The sequence below is a fragment of the Bison bison genome, unplaced genomic scaffold, assembly GCF_000754665.1.
Source record: "Bison bison bison isolate TAMUID 2011002044 unplaced genomic scaffold, Bison_UMD1.0 scf7180017864304, whole genome shotgun sequence".
Taxonomy (NCBI): domain Eukaryota; kingdom Metazoa; phylum Chordata; class Mammalia; order Artiodactyla; family Bovidae; genus Bison; species Bison bison.
This window is the reverse complement of record NW_011494876.1, coordinates 132,397-139,515: the sequence shown is the minus strand read 5'-3', so window position 1 is coordinate 139,515 and position 7,119 is coordinate 132,397.

The following is a 7,119-nucleotide window of genomic DNA, read 5'->3' as shown; positions in this document are numbered from 1 at the left end:
GGTTGGACCTACTATGAGTAATGTGTCAGTCTTCACTGAGGTTCAAGGTCTAGCTGGGTTTCACTGACTGAGGGGTCAGGGTTTTCCTGGAGTATTATGGGCAGGAATGGTTAGATTCTGTTAGAAAAAGAATTCACTAAGAAGGAAGTTTTGAGAACAGACACCTAGGGGCAGGAGGGGGACAATCAAAGCAAGGTGGGGTCTCTTCCCCAGTCTTATGAAGCGCTACATGGAAAAGCTGCAGTTATCCTGGGAAGCTGGTGGTCTAGGAATGTGGTCACATACTGTATTGCTCAGAGTGACAAGACAAAATGTGAGACAAAATGTTCTCCCACTTCTTGGTGGAACCTGGCTCTGCCTTGTCCTCAGGCTCTGCCTTGTCCTCATACACAGTGATGATAGAATCTGAACAGTGGACAGCAGTGGTTGAGATCTATCGTCTGGTAGGATGTGGCTGAGACATCTTAGCAATGCACAGAAATTACGTGTAGCAGCAGCGTCCAGTTAAAGTTGGCTTAAGCACATGGGAGTTGCTTCTAAAACACTTTGGTGTATGTGTGTGGGTGGCCCGGGGGTCTCTGTGACCTCATTCCTAAAGTCTAATAAGCCCTGGGGTCATTCAGATTTCATGTGAAAATGCCAAAATGGCCATTCAGCTCGTCCTGTCTTGACAACTGCGCAAAAGGTCTCGACCACTCTAACAAAAGTGAACAGGAAACCTTTGTCTTCTGGAAATTGACCCTGATCTTGTGTGTGAAGCACACACCTCGCTTCCTCATGCTCTCCCCATGCCCTGGCCTGTTGTACACCAGGCTGCCTTTAGGAATTTGGAACCAAACATGAAACTCTTCATCACACAATGGAGGGACCACTGCTCTGCCCTTTCGCACATCAGTCTTTCCTGGTGAATGGCTCTCCAGCCCTGTGATTCTTGCCATATGGAACAATTGGTCCCTTCAGTTAACTTGCCAGCAGTAATCAGTTATTTCTCCTAGCCATAAATTTTCACCATTCTTTTTGGAGGGGGAAGAAATTAAAGTAACAAAGGGAGGTGGCTATAAAGAACAGAACTGTCAGAATAGAAAATGTTTGAGTAATTTGTTGGGTCCTATGTTTAGGGTTGACTAATTTCAACACTAGTTTTGGTTTGGACTCTTTCTTGGGACCAAGAGGCCTTATTTTCATCTGCATCTCCAGTGAAGATTGGGACTACAAGTGTGGAAAAGCTGTGAGAGAAGTTTTATCAGAATGTAACAACTTCACTGATATTTTTGGCAGGGAGGACAGGGGAGAATTCATATCTGCTTGGCTATCTCTTTTCTCATGAAACAAACCAGAGTTTTGACAGCACCCACTGAACTTGGTCCATTACAGACACTGCCTGAGAAGCCACCTGGTTCAGCTAAATGGTAATAACTTCTCTGAGCATCTAATTCCACCAGGTCTCATTTGAAAAAGAGGAAAAAATTCCCCAAATGACTAATGCTTTTAGGTCCGGCAGCCGTTTTTCATTGTCCTCAAAGCACCTGGTGTAACCTGCTTGCTTTCAATTCTTCTGAGAGCCCGTGGATTTGAAATGAAAAAAGCAAACAGGATCCCCTAAGTCCACAGGGCAAGGCAATCTACTTTTATAAAGAAAACATTGAACGTTTTCGAACATGTGGCCCTCTAAGCTCCCCCTGTCAGGGTCAGATTTATGTATTTGCTCTGGAACCAAGATTTTTGTACACCAGGCACAATACCTTGGGGTATTTACAGTGCAAGCTATTTTCCTAAAGCAAACAGCTGCATCGGTAACCCCCGTCCCCAGACACAGGAGTCAGAGCCTTCTCTGGGAGCAGGTGTGCCGTAACTAGGAGGCAGCCTTCCTTGGGCCTGACTCCCTGAATGTCTGAACACTTCCCCCCTTCCACAGCCACAGTCTGATGACTTCTGAAGTCTTTGAAAAGGCAATTCTTTTCTTATTTCCCTCTTGATAAGAAAAACTAAAAAAGGGTCCAGTTATTGCAATCTAAAGGGAAGGGGTGGGTGACTTCTAGAGGAAGCTGTAGATAAAGCAGAGCTATGACAAAGGCACTTTATCTTTTTCTTCTCTTCTTCTAATAAAAAACAAAGTTCCCCTCCCTCTTTTCTGGCAGGGAGAGTAGAGGCCTTGGTCTTGAGCAGGAATGTGAAAAGGAAACAAAAGGCAAATCCCGAAGCTGGGATTCCCAGGGAGCTTGCTTGGCCTGTGAGAAACTCCTAGCTGGCCTCCCTTAGGGGAGGTGAAAATCATTCACCTTCTGTAGAAGGGACTTGACAAAAACAGGCAGAGGTGGCATAAGGAGATGGTGTGAGTCATTTACTTATGCATTCTGTAAATATTTATTAAGTGCCCACTTGGTATTGGGGGCTGATGACACTTTCGTAATGGAGTTGAACATCATTCCTACAAGTGATTAAAGTGGTCTCCTTCATTACTTGACCTCAAAACCTTCACAATTTCAGCCATTCCTTACACTTTTAGAAAAGAGACATTGACAGGAGGCTGTCAAAGTACAAATGCTATGAGAGGACAGTTGCCATTTTTCTATTATATTTTAAAAATCTTTGCTTGAGATCCAGTGTAACATGGTGTCATGGGAGAATCACAATTCAACAGTCAGGAGGGGTGAGCTCTGCTTCCGGTTCTGCTAATCACTACCTGTGTCATGTGATCACATGTAAGTGACATTTATCCTCTGGGCTGCAGCCTCTTGTAAGGTATGAGGAGGTGGTGAGGATTTTTAATTGCCTTCCAGCTTTGTGATCCTATAATTTGTTAATAGTTTAAAAGTGGATATCTACTTATTTAACTTATATGCAGGGTACATCATTAGAAACGCTGGGCTGGAGAAAGCACAAGCTGGAATCAAGATTGCCCGGAGAAATATCAGTAACCTCAGATATGCAAATGAAACCATCCTTATGGCAGAAAGTGAAGAAGAACTAAAGAGACTCTTGTTGAAAGTGAAAGAGGAGAGTAAAAAAGGTGGCTTAAAGCTCAACATTCAGAAAACTAAGATTATGGCATCCAGTCCCATCACTTCATGGCAAATAGATGGGAAACAGTGGCTGACTGTTTTTCTGGGCTCCAAAACCACTGCAGATGGTGACTGCAGCCATGGAATTAAAAGACACTTACTTCTTGGAAGAAAAGTTATGACCAACCTAGACAGCATATTAAAAAGCAGAGACATTAGTTTGCCAACACAGGTCTGTCTAGTCAGGGCTATGGTTTTTCCAGTGGTCATGTTTGGATGTGAGAGTTGGACTAGAAAGAAACCTGAGCGCCGAAGAATTGATGCTTTTGAACTGTGGTGTTGGAGAAGACTCTTGAGAGTCTTTTGGACTGCAAGGAGATCCAAGCAGTCCATCCTAAAGGAGATCAGTCCTCAGTGTTCACTGGAAGGATAGATGTTGAAGCTGAAACTCCAATACTTTGGCCATCTGATGCAAAGAGCTGACTCACTGGAAAAGACCCTTAAGCTGGAAAAGATTGAGGGCAGGAGGAGAAGGGGATGACAGAGGATGAGATGGTTGGATGGCATTACTGACTCGATGGACATGGGTTTGGGTAGACTCAGTTGGTGATGGACAGGGAAGCCTGGCGTGCTGCGGTTCATGGGGTCGCAAAGAAGCAGACAGGACTGAGCGACTGAACTGAACTGAACTGATCCAGATTAAAATGTGATGGGAGGGCTGAAGAGCTTCGCATGTGGTCTAACCTGAAAGAGGAAAAGACACAAAGGAGGGAACCCTATACATGTAGGTTAATAAATAAATAAAATATTGTTATCTTATTAACAATAGGTCAGGACAGTTGGGGAGAAAACTTTACGGGCTATGGAGTCAGGCTACTTGGGTTTGAATTCTGGCTCTACCACTATGCAGATTGAGGTATTTTATTGACCTTTTAGAAATCTCAGCATCATCACCTGTGAAAAGGTTTAATATTAGTACCTACCATAAAGAACTGTTGTCAGAATTAAGTCAGACTGCCTATCTAGCACAGGGTAGCTTAAACACAGAACCCCTCTGTATCAGGAACCCTCACAGTGTGGTCTGGAGACCCCTGAAGAGTCTTGCTGGGTGGGGGTCTGTGAGGTCAAAAGTGGTTTCACGATGATATTAAGACATTATTTGCCCTTTCATCCATATTCTCTCATAAATATAAAGTGGTTTCCAGAGGCTACATAATGTGTGACAGTATCACAGACTGAATGCAGAAGCAATTAGGAGAACATACCTGTCTTTCTTTATGCTGGTTGTTTTAAAAAACTGCAAAAATATAAAATAATCCCATCCTTCTAATTTTTCTTGGAAAAAATGGTTATCTTTCATAAAATGCATTTTTGTTTAACATGTCATATGTTCTATTATTGTTTTTTAAGTACACAAATAATTATTTAACACAATCTTAGTTTGAATTTCTAATATGGCAAACACTGGTAGCTCTGACTCATACAAACCAAAGCTATTTGGGGTTGCCAATTATTTTTAAGACTATGGTTCTAAAAAAAAAAGAAAAAAATATATTTCTGCCTTAGTTTGCTATTGCTACACAACTGCTGTAACAAAACACCATGAACTTGGTGGCTTAAAAATGACAATCTTATTATCTTCTTGTGTCACCAGGACTGTGTTCTTTCTGGAACACAGAAAGAACTCTGTGCTCCAGGGGACAATTTACTTCCTTGTGCTCTGTAGCTCTGAGACTGCCTCCGTCTCGTGGTGTGCGTCCTCCTTCCTCCATCTTCAAAACACTGGGCTGACCTGGATAATCCAGGACACTCTCCCCATCCTAAGATCCTTAACTGTATCACACCTGTAAAGTCCCCTTTGCCATATAAGATATCATAGGTTCTGGGGATTAGGACATGGGTATCTTGGGGGCCATTATTCAGTCTACCACAATTCCATTGAGTTATTCTACAAATTGGATTCTTAACAGAAAAATAAACAAAAAGCCAACTAAAATCTATAATTATAGTATATATCAATTTGAATGCAGATGCACCTTTTTTACTCATTTTCTCAACAGAGATTTCTATACAAGTCTTTGCACAGACTTCAATCAGCAGTTTAAGAGCCCTTTCCTCCTTCCCTTGTTATCTTCTTTACCTCCCTCAGGAGGGTTCCCTCTTCTCAGCATCTGCACTGAACCTGGACCACAGTAAGAGCTCCATAATTGTTAGCTGACATTATTTCAATTACTTTTCCATGTCTCTTCCCTCTCCTAGGTCTAAGCCACCATCCTCTAAAGCATGTTTCACAAAACACTTGTCCCATGAGATGCCACTGCATAAAAACAGCTCTACAGTCAAAACACTTCAGGAAACACTACATATTTTACCTCCCATGTGGAGAGGCATGGTGCACATTAGCATATTAAAGGCTCTGAGAGTCCTGCAGTGTCCAGGGGTGAAGGTGGGGTTATTTTAAAACAGTGTATTTCAAATTTATTTGCCCAAAGAATCTTTTTTCATATAAAATCAATTACCATTCTATTTTTACAAATACTCCTCCAAGCTCCTTGGGGTATGGACCAAATTGTGTCCTTCTTTTGTCTTCTGTGGCTGGCCTGCCTCTGAGAGGTACTTGACGAGTATATGTCATATGAATGTATTGAAAAGAGGAAAACCAAGTTGATAACACAAGATCTCTTCCCTTAAGTGGTTAAAAATGAGGAAGACATATGTATAAATAATCATTTATTTAGTAGTAGGTAAGTGAAAAAGCAATCTAACTCAGGATTGTTAATAAGAAAGAGAAAATCAAATCCAAATGCTGGAAGCCAACCTAAGAGTTAAACAAAACTGAAACAGGTAATTCAAGCAGCCCTTTGAACTTGGTGGACTGCCCTCTCTACGAAAGGGAAAAGGAAAATTAGATCTGGGTAGCGGAGAGTGGAACAGAAAGAAAGCGCTGTCTTCAGATAAAGAATGAAAATTATAATAGAAAAGATTAAGCGAGGGTTGAAATTCTGAGTCAGGTCTCTACTGCACCCCAAGTGATGGCTGAGAACCTAGTACTCACATCCAATTGTCCCTGTGAACTGCAGGCAGTCACTTTGAGGGAGTGAACCTGTAGCTTGCTGCCAAAGGCTGGACATAAACTTTTCAATCCCAACCACTGTCATTTATCAGAAATGAAGGTTCTCTTGACATGGGAAGCAGCGCTGGCCCCACTCTGAGATGGCGGCAAAGGCCAGGGCAATCACTGGTTGGACCAGCCATGCTAGCAATGCTCCATGGCCTCAATGGCTTCCTCTGTCAGTTGAGTCCGAGAGCTAATTCAACCAAAGTCAGGAAGGGGCAAAAGGCAGTCTTTCCTACATGCTCTGTTAAAGTCATGATGCAGAGGGAGAAACAAACAAAACTATGTCCAACAAGAAGAAAAAGAAGTTGGTATGGCTCTGTGGAAGTGGCAAAGGATTTGGGGTCACCAGGATGATTTGGGTTTGAAATTCTGGCTCTGTTGGCCCTGATTCTGTGCAAGTTACTTAATATCTATGAGCCTATATCTTTGGTTGATAAATTGAATTTATCTTAGGGTTGTTGAAAGTCCTAGAAAGAAGATTTAGAAAGTGCACATAGTAGGCACTCAATACATAATAGTAGGACAGCATTTATAATCACTAACATTTGTTAGTTAATATACAGAAATCCTGGAATATGAAGTCAAATGGGCCTTAGAAAGCATCACTATGAACAAAGCTAGTGGAGGTGATGGAATTCCAGTTGAGCTATTTCAAATCCTGAAAGATGATGCTGTGAAAGTGCTGCACTCAATATGCCAGCAAATATGGAAAACTCAGCAGTGGCCACAGGACTGGAAAAGGTCATTTTCATTCCAATCCCAAAGAAAGGCAATGCCAAAGAATGCTCAAACTACCACACAATTGTACTCAGCTCACACACTAGTAAGGTAACGCTCAAAATTCTCCAGGCCAGGCTTCAACAGTACATGAACCGTGAACTTCCAGATAGTCAAGCTGGTTTTAGAAAAGGCAGAGGAACCAGAGGTCAAATTGCCAACATCTGTTGGATCATCAAAAAAGCAAGAGAGTTCCAGAAAAACATCTATTTCTGCTTTATT